The following is an 8,637-nucleotide window of genomic DNA, read 5'->3' as shown; positions in this document are numbered from 1 at the left end:
TATATCCCTTATTGCGGAGTTAACTTTAGTGTCAGTGTTATCCCTGCCCTGCAAAATATATTAAACAAACATTATCAAAACTGAAAAAGGAAATAGACAACACTACTATAATACTTGGAGACTTCAATACACCACTCTCAACAAAAGACAGGACTACCACAAAAAAAAAAACAAACTCAACAGAGATACCGAAGAATTAAACCACACAATAAACCAACTCGATCTCATAGAAATGTATAGGCTAATGCACACACAAAATAAAGCACAGTATACCGTCTTCTCCAATGTCCATGTAATGTTCTCCAGAATAGATTACATCTTGTGTCACAACGCAAGAATCAATGAATTAAAAAAAAAATAGAAATAATACCGAGCATCTTCTCAGATCACAATGCTACAAAATTTGAAATTAATAACCAGAGGATAAAGGAGAAAAAAGCATACATTTGGAAGCTAAACAACACCTTGCTTGAAAATGATTGGGTACAAGAAGAAATAAAAAAAAAAATAAAAGCTTCTTGAAACAAATGACAATGAAAACACTACTTATCAAAACCACTGGGAAACAGCCAAAGCAGTAATCAGAGGTCAAATTATAGCAAGAAGCAAAAACATCAAAAAGCAGGGGGAAATGACCACTGACTTTCTAACCAAATATCTCAAACAGATTGAAAAAGAACAGCAAGAAAACCCAATACCCTATAAAAAAATTATAAAAATTAGGGCAGAAAGAAATGAAATACAAAACAGAAAAACAATTGAAACAACCAACAAAACTAGGAATTGATTCCTTGAAAAGGTCAATAAAATTAACAAACCACTAAAAAAACTAACAGAGGAGAGAAGGAAGACAATAATATGAATAAAAGATGAAACAGGCAATGTCACAACAGAATCAAGTAAAATAAAAAGACTAATAATGGAATGTTATGAAAACCTATACTCAAACAAATACAAAAACCTAGAGGAAATGGACAAATACTTAGAAATTTACAATCTACCTAAACTGACACCAACTAAAATTGATCATCTGAACAGACCTATTACAAAGAAATTGAAAAGGGAAAAAAAAACAACTTACAGCCAAAAAAAAAAGCCCTGGACCAGATGGTTTTGCAAGTGAATTGTATCAAACATTCACAGAAGAAATGTCACCAATTCTACATAAACTATTTCAGAAAATAGAAAAAGATGGAATTCTCCCAGACTCATTCTATGAAGCAAACATATCCTTGACACCAAAGCCAGGCAAAGACACTACCAAAATAGAAAACTATAGGCCAATATCTCTCATGAACATGGATGCAAAAATCCTGAATAAAATTCTGGCCAATAGAATCCAACAATACATTTAAAAGAAAATTCTCTATGACCAAGTGGGATTCGTAACAGGTATGCAAGGATAGATAGTTCAACATAAGAAAAACAATCAATGTATTTCATCACATCTAAAAAGCAAAGAACAATAAACACATGATCCTACCAATGGATGCAGAAAAGGCCTTTGACAAAATCCAACACCCTTGCTTGATTAAAACACTCAGAAAATAGAATTAGATGGAAATTTCTTTAACATGGTAAAAAGTATATGCACAAATCTGAAAGCCAACATTGTCCTCGATGGAAAGAGATTAAAGGCATTTCCTTTGAGAACAGGAACTAGGCAAGAATGCCTACTATCATATCTCTTATTCATTATGGTATTGGAAGTCTTCTTCTTGTTGTTGTTAGGTGCCATCGAGTCGTGGACGACTCATAGCAACCCTATGAACAAAAGGCCTGGGCACTGTTCGTGCATAGAGTTTTTGGAGGCAAGCCATTTCGGAAGTGGATGCTGCTCCTGCTTCCAGGCTTGTTTTAGTCAGGAAGCTGCAGCCAACACTGTCCACCATGGGTACCCATTACCACATCTGGAACATCACTGTCACAGTGTTCAGCATCACAGCAACCACAAGTTACCTCTGTACAGCAATGCACAGACTAGTGCTATACCTCCTAGAAGAATGTTTGACAGGAAAACAATCTGAACCTGGCCTGAGGGCCACAGATTAAAATCACCCACCTTCATCTTGGTAGCATAACTTTCTTTCCACTAGGCCAACGTAGCTCTCTCTCTCTCTCGTTGTTATTGTTGTTAGGTGTCGTCGATAGCAATAAGGAAAGAGAAGGAAATAACAGGTAACCAAATTGGCAAAGACGAGGTAAAATTCTCTCTCTATGCAGATGATATGATAGTATACTTAGAAAACCGTAAAGACTCAGCAAGAAAACTATTGGACACAGTGGACCAATTCACCAAAGTGGTAGGATGTAAGATCAACATACAAAAATCAATTGGATTTCTCCACAGTGACAAAAAGAATACACCACTAGAGCTCAGAAAAACAATACTCTTTACCACAGCTAATCACAAGAGTAAATACTTGGGAGTAAACACAAAGTAACCAGAAACACAAAGGCTCTATTTCAAAGAAAATTACAGAACATTATTACAAGAAACAAAAAGAGACCTGGAGAAGTGAAGAATACCCCTTGTTCATGGATAAGAAGACTCAATATTGTGAAATTACAATACTACCAAAGGCAATTTACATGTTCAATGTAATCCCAATACAAATACCAATTCCACTCTTCAATGAGATGGAAAAGAAAATCTCCCATTTCATTTGGAATGGAAAGAGGTACCGAATAAGCAAAGCACTCCTTAAAAAGAGAAACAAGGTAGGAGCATCTCACTCCCGGATTTCAAATCCTACTACACTGCCCTGTGGTCAAGACAGTGTGGTACTGGTACAATGACAGACACATAGATCAATGAATAGAATAGAGAATCCAGAAGTCAGCCCACCTACCTATGGTCAATTGATTTTTGACAAAGAGATGAAATCAGTTAAGTGGGGAAATGATAGCCTTTTTAACAAACGGTGTTGGCAAAATTGGAAAACTATCTGTAGAAAACTCAAGCAAGATCCATAACTCACTCCATACACAAAAACCAACTCAAAATGGATCATAGACCTAGGATTAAAACCAAGGACTACACATTTCATTAAAGCAAAGCTTTGAAGAACTCTAGAAGTCCTAATGCACAACGTAAACAGTTTTCCAAGCATCCTGAAAAATCTACAATGAGGAGAGGATAAAATAGTTGAATACGACCTTCTAAGAATCAAATCCCTATGCACATCTAATAACTTCTAAAACAGGGTAAAAAGGGAAGCCACAGACTGGGGAAAAATATTTGGTAATGACATGACAGATAAGGGACTTCTATCTAGAATTTATAAAATACTCAAGCACCACAAGAAGATAAAGGTAAATAACTCAATTGAAAAATGGGCACAGAATATAAACATTTCACCAAAGAAGACATTTAGATGGCAAACAAATACATGAAGAAATGTTCAAAATCCTTAGCTCTAACATCTCCACAGTAAGAATAGCAAAATTCAACAAAGCAGCAAACATCAAATGCTGGCCAGGCTGCGGATGGGAGTGTAAAATGGTGAAACCACTTTGGATTTTTAATTTTGGATTAATATTCTGCCCTAAGCAACCCTCTTTCCATAGTCTCTACAATTAACTTTATTTATATATTTATTAACTGTAGTTAGGTTTTACTTACCATAATGCCTGAATGTCTATCTCCATCCCAGGACACTCCTTGTAGATTTTTATGCCTACCTGCTCAGTGCACACTGTGAGAAAGGTATCTTATATTCAGCATGTCAGTCTAGAAGCTCAGCATCACTCCCATGTCTGGCCCCGTGAGTGTACCCTGAGTAAGAGATGAACTGTACCCATATTCTCTAGCTTTACAAGCCACAGCAGAGGCAGAGTTAGATACCAAAAGTGTAGAATACATCCTCCTTAGAAATTCAGTTGTTATAAGCAACATTCTCAATTCTCCTCACTTTTTTCTTCCCACCATCAATCTTTAGCAAATGTCCAAAAATAAATGCATAGTTTTCAAGAAGTGAATCAAGAGGGAGCTGTTTTACTTTGTTTAGCCTACTGTTAATATGAATGAAGCACTCTTCTTTCTACTGTTATCTTTGGCTCTGGCTAAATTTAATTTTTTTTTATTGGTCTGCATATAAAATCCACATACACTGTGATTTGTTTATATACATTGTGTTTCATATCTTCCTTTATTTACACTATGTTTCATACAACCATTCCTATACATTGTGTTTTATGAAATGAAGGAATTAGGAAAGATCCAATAGGACCTGAAAAGGCAGGGTAATGGTGGGCATTGATCAGTGGTGATTAATTTTTAAAAATTTAATTCTATTTAAGTTCCCAACTCAAGAACATTTGAAGATAGATAAAATTTACAAGTTGTTGTGGTTATATGTACTATTGAGTTGGAAGTGACTCATAGCTGACCTTCCTTGCCAGTTTTGACAGGCAGTAAATAACACAGGAAGTGAATGCTCGTCTTTCTCCCAAGGAGTAGCTGGTGATTTGAACTGGATGCCTTTGGGTTGGTAGTGTAACTCTTTATCCATTAGACTACCAGATTTTTAAAAGTTAAAAAACTTCCAAATTGATACAAATTAAGACTTTGTTGGATTAAATTATAAGCACACAGAAAATTTCCCTGTTAATGTAATATCGAAATAACTTTCTTTGAAAATTAAGTTTAGCCTAACTTTTTCTTAATTTTTACACTATTTCTCAGTTTAAAAAACAAAAAAAAAAACAAAATTCTCTTTTACAAGTCAATAAAACCCTCCAAGGTGTTTAAATATAAGACGTAAAATAAGAAATTAAATCAGTAATTTTATTCCAGTTAATCTTTAGTATTTTGCCTTTTAATTTTAAATGCTTTAAAAGGTAGTAAAAAATCTTCATTGTTGTTGTTGTTGTTATGTGCCATCGAGTCGCTTGCGACTCATAGCGACCCTATGTACAACAGCCCTAAACTCTGCTCCGTCCTGTGCCAATCGCACTGTCTCTGACACTCCCATCCCGATTATCCTAGTCACTGAATCAATCCATCTCATAGAGGGCCTTCCCCTCCTGCGTTGTCCCTCCACCCTCCCAAGCATGATGTCCTTCTCCAAGGACCAGTCTCTCCTCACAACATGTCCAAAGTATGTTAGATGGAGCCTCAGAATCCTTGCCTCTAAGGAGCCACTTGGTTTCATCCTTTCTAGGATGAATCTGTTTGTTTTCCTAGCAGTCCATGGTACTCTCAATACTCTTCTCCAACACCACAGCTCAAAGGCATCAATTCTCCTACTATCCTCCTTGGTAATTGTCCAACTCTCTGATGTATAACAAGTGATTGTGAAGACCATGGCCTGTATCAAATGCACCTTAGTCTCCAGAGAGACAGCATTGCTCTTCAGTTCTTTGGAGAGGTCCCTAACAGCAGACTTTCCCATGGCAATGCGCCTTTTAATTTCCTGGCTACTGGTGCCAAGAGTGTTGACTGTGGAGCCAAGCAAACTAAAATCTTCCTTACATGTCTAAATTATTTTCCCTTCACTAGATAATAGATAAAACAAAGCAAAAGTAAGAACAAATGTTGGAAAACAATGAAAGTAAAAATTAGAAGGGAATATGAAAACACAGAAACATACATACACACATAGTCAAAACTGAAAAAGTTTAAATTATCTTTAATTATAAAAAATGTGCTTTGCTTTTCTGGAGCACAGATAAATCTAACTGCAAAATTAATAGGAAACATTTCTCTCAAAGACCTACCACTCTCTCATTTTAAAATGGTGGTAGTTGCTACTTTTATGCCCCTTGAGTTTTCAGAGGCTACAGACCACATGGGAGGAGACTGTCTATCTTTTTTCCAAGGAGCTGTTGGATTAAAAATGCCTGCTTTTGATTTAACAGCTCAACTACTTATCCACTAGGCGACCAGAGCTCTTTAAAATAGTAGACTCTCTAAAGCTCTGCTGTTTGAAGTATCAATAAGGATGAAACATTCTACTCTTAGGACAACCAAAGTCACTTTAGGTTCTTTTAGGAAAACCTAAGTCACAGACACACTGCTGTGATTTACAAGCCAGGAGCATAGATAGCCTCAGGTAAGGCATCTGTGTACACAGCATTGGGTATCAAGCACTTACCAAGAAAAGATGACCTGGGTCACCTCCACAGTTCAGCTCTGATCTTGAGTCATTCACATACAACATTCCTTGCTTTCAGACCACTGAATTTCATTTACATTTCACCCAAATTCTAGTCTTCCCTATTTTCTCCTATCCTTCCTTTTGTTTGGGAAGATACCTCTAGTGTGCAGTCTCCCAGACAACAATAAATCATTAAATTTGACTCTGGCTAACTTAGGCCGATTCTTCTATGAAAGAGTGAAAGTTGAATTCAAAGAAAGAAATTAACAGATCATTAAAAAAAAAAAAAAAAAAAAAAAGATGGCCTCACTCAGAGTCCCTGGGAAGTTTAGCCCACAAGTGTTATAAAACTCACCCAGTTACAAACTGGTTAGAGCCCACCTAGGAAAAAAAAGCCATCTGGAAAAAAAGCCTAGATTTCCACCTATAAAAAAATCCATCAGTTGTCATATACCCTATAAAGCATAGTTTGACTCTGACACACACTGGCTTGCCACTACCAAGTAACAGTTGTCTCATCTACTCTACTGAAGAAAAGGGCTATACTAAATTGAAAGAGAAAGCCATGTCCTCATTGAAATACGATAACTAGAGAGACAGCTTGAGTTTCACACACACTGCTTGCTAGCTAGCGGATCACCCACAAGTTGCTGACATTTGATCTCAAAAATTCATTGCACCCACTTCTTTGTACCGATACATGAATTAATGAGATGATCCATTTCATGAGTGTGGTGTAGCTGACATACATAAGTAACCAGTAATTTATGCTAATTTTTTTACTTGCTCTTATTTCTTTTAATACACACATAGAAGTGGGTGCTGTGGATTTTGCATTATGAAGATGAGGAAACTAAGGTCAAGTGTCAGCAACATGCTTGGTGATCCCCTAGCTAGCAAGCCAGTGATTCTTCAATTCAACTAATAGTTTTTAAGTTCTCTGTAGTTAATTGCCAAACAAAAAAAAAGGTTTACTGAAAATCAAGTAAATAAATATTTTAAATTTGTAAACTGTTTTGAAACACATATAGTACAGTTACAAATAGTATATTAATGCAAAAAGAACTAGAAATATAAGTAAACGTGTATATAAATAAGGTACATACATATATAATTTTCAAGTAATGCTGCCTATATCAATAACACTGAATTTTCTTTTAGGAATTCTTGGAATTTTATTGATCTATTTCAGCATGAAGAACTTTTATTATTTTTTTTAGCATGAAGATCTACATATTTCCAGATTTCTAGATCCTTTAACTATATATTGAAAAGCTTTAATGGTTAGAAATAAGAAAAATGTCCCAATCAACAATTTACTTAAACTCAGTGTAATCTCTGGCATTATCAACGTACACCACTTTGAACACACACACAAAAAATTAAAACTCACTTCTTCAATGATCGTTCTTTTAGTTCTTCTAGTTAGAACATAAACACAAACAAATTCTATTTAATTACACAAATTTCAGTTTGTGGAGTCATACTGTCCAAGCACTTATTTCAAATTCTCCTTTTACTGCATAGAAATTTTCAGTTCTCTAAAGCATACAACAGTTTAGTTTAGTTTAGTTTAGTTTACAAAAGAATATCTAAAACAATTTGTTTCAAGTGTGTGTGTGTGTGTGTGTGTGTGTGTGTGTGTGTGTGTGGGTGTGTGTTAAACTGCAGCAGAATAACGAAAAAACTTTCATAGATCATCCGGTAAGAGTGTATGAAATATTCTACTGATTTTGTAATTTCTACATTAAGTAACTTCCGTATATTTATATTCTGAGGGTTCATAGAAAGAGTCAAAGCAAAATTTATTTCCAAGATTCAGGTTCTTTTGTGCCTTTTCAGCGCTGGATTTCTCAGGAAATTTTTCAGGAAACTTGTAATGCCTTTGACTTTTCTGCACTTGACGGAGGCACTGCTATATTTCTGCCTCTGCTCCTGACCTCCACCCGTCCTTTTCCCCATTGGTCCCGCGCCTGGAAGCTAGCCAGAACAAAATTCGAGAGTCTATAGGTTCAAGAGAAACCCGGGCAAAACCTATTTCTAAATAAAATTTACTTCGGGTATTAAGGGATCAAGAATGAACACAGCCGAAACTTCCAACATGCTGCTTCCGTTCCTTTCTCTAATCAAAAATAGCTTATTAGCCAGCATGGGTCCAAGGTCCTGGAAACTCACAAGGCTAAGGCGAAATAGCGCGAGGCTACACCTACCTGTCCTAGGTGAGTCGAGGGCGGAGCCTGGGCAGCGCACAACATACACCTGAGAGGGGCGGGCCACTGGGCGGCGGTGCCGGGTGCACCCGCTAGTACCGGGACTCGCGAGTAGGACACAGCGGGCTCTGGACCCCTGTGGCTGGAGCTGACTGCGCGTGGTGCGCATTCGCCCACAGTCTTGGTGCCTTAGCTGCCCAGGGCTACGTGCTTCCTCATATGGCCACTTCCTCAAAAGCGTTAGGGAAGGTCTTGCCACGGGCTCCGCCCAGAGCGTGCACGCTGCAGAATGTGCGCAGTGCGCTGGCGCCCACACCCCCACCCCC

The 8,637-nt window shown here is 37.1% G+C and overlaps 1 pseudogene; it reads right to left on the bottom strand.

The window, feature by feature from the left end:
- LOC102847176 overlaps positions 1–8,480 on the bottom strand; it is a 30,923-nt pseudogene extending 22,443 nt beyond the window's left edge.
- Between the last annotated feature and the right edge of the window lie 157 nt (positions 8,481–8,637).

Source organism: Elephantulus edwardii, unplaced genomic scaffold (genome assembly GCF_000299155.1).
Source record: "Elephantulus edwardii isolate Elephantulus edwardi_28Jun2011 unplaced genomic scaffold, EleEdw1.0 scaffold00313, whole genome shotgun sequence".
NCBI lineage: Eukaryota > Metazoa > Chordata > Mammalia > Macroscelidea > Macroscelididae > Elephantulus > Elephantulus edwardii.
The sequence above is the reverse complement of the archived record's forward strand: the minus strand, read 5'-3'. Positions and strand labels throughout refer to the sequence as shown.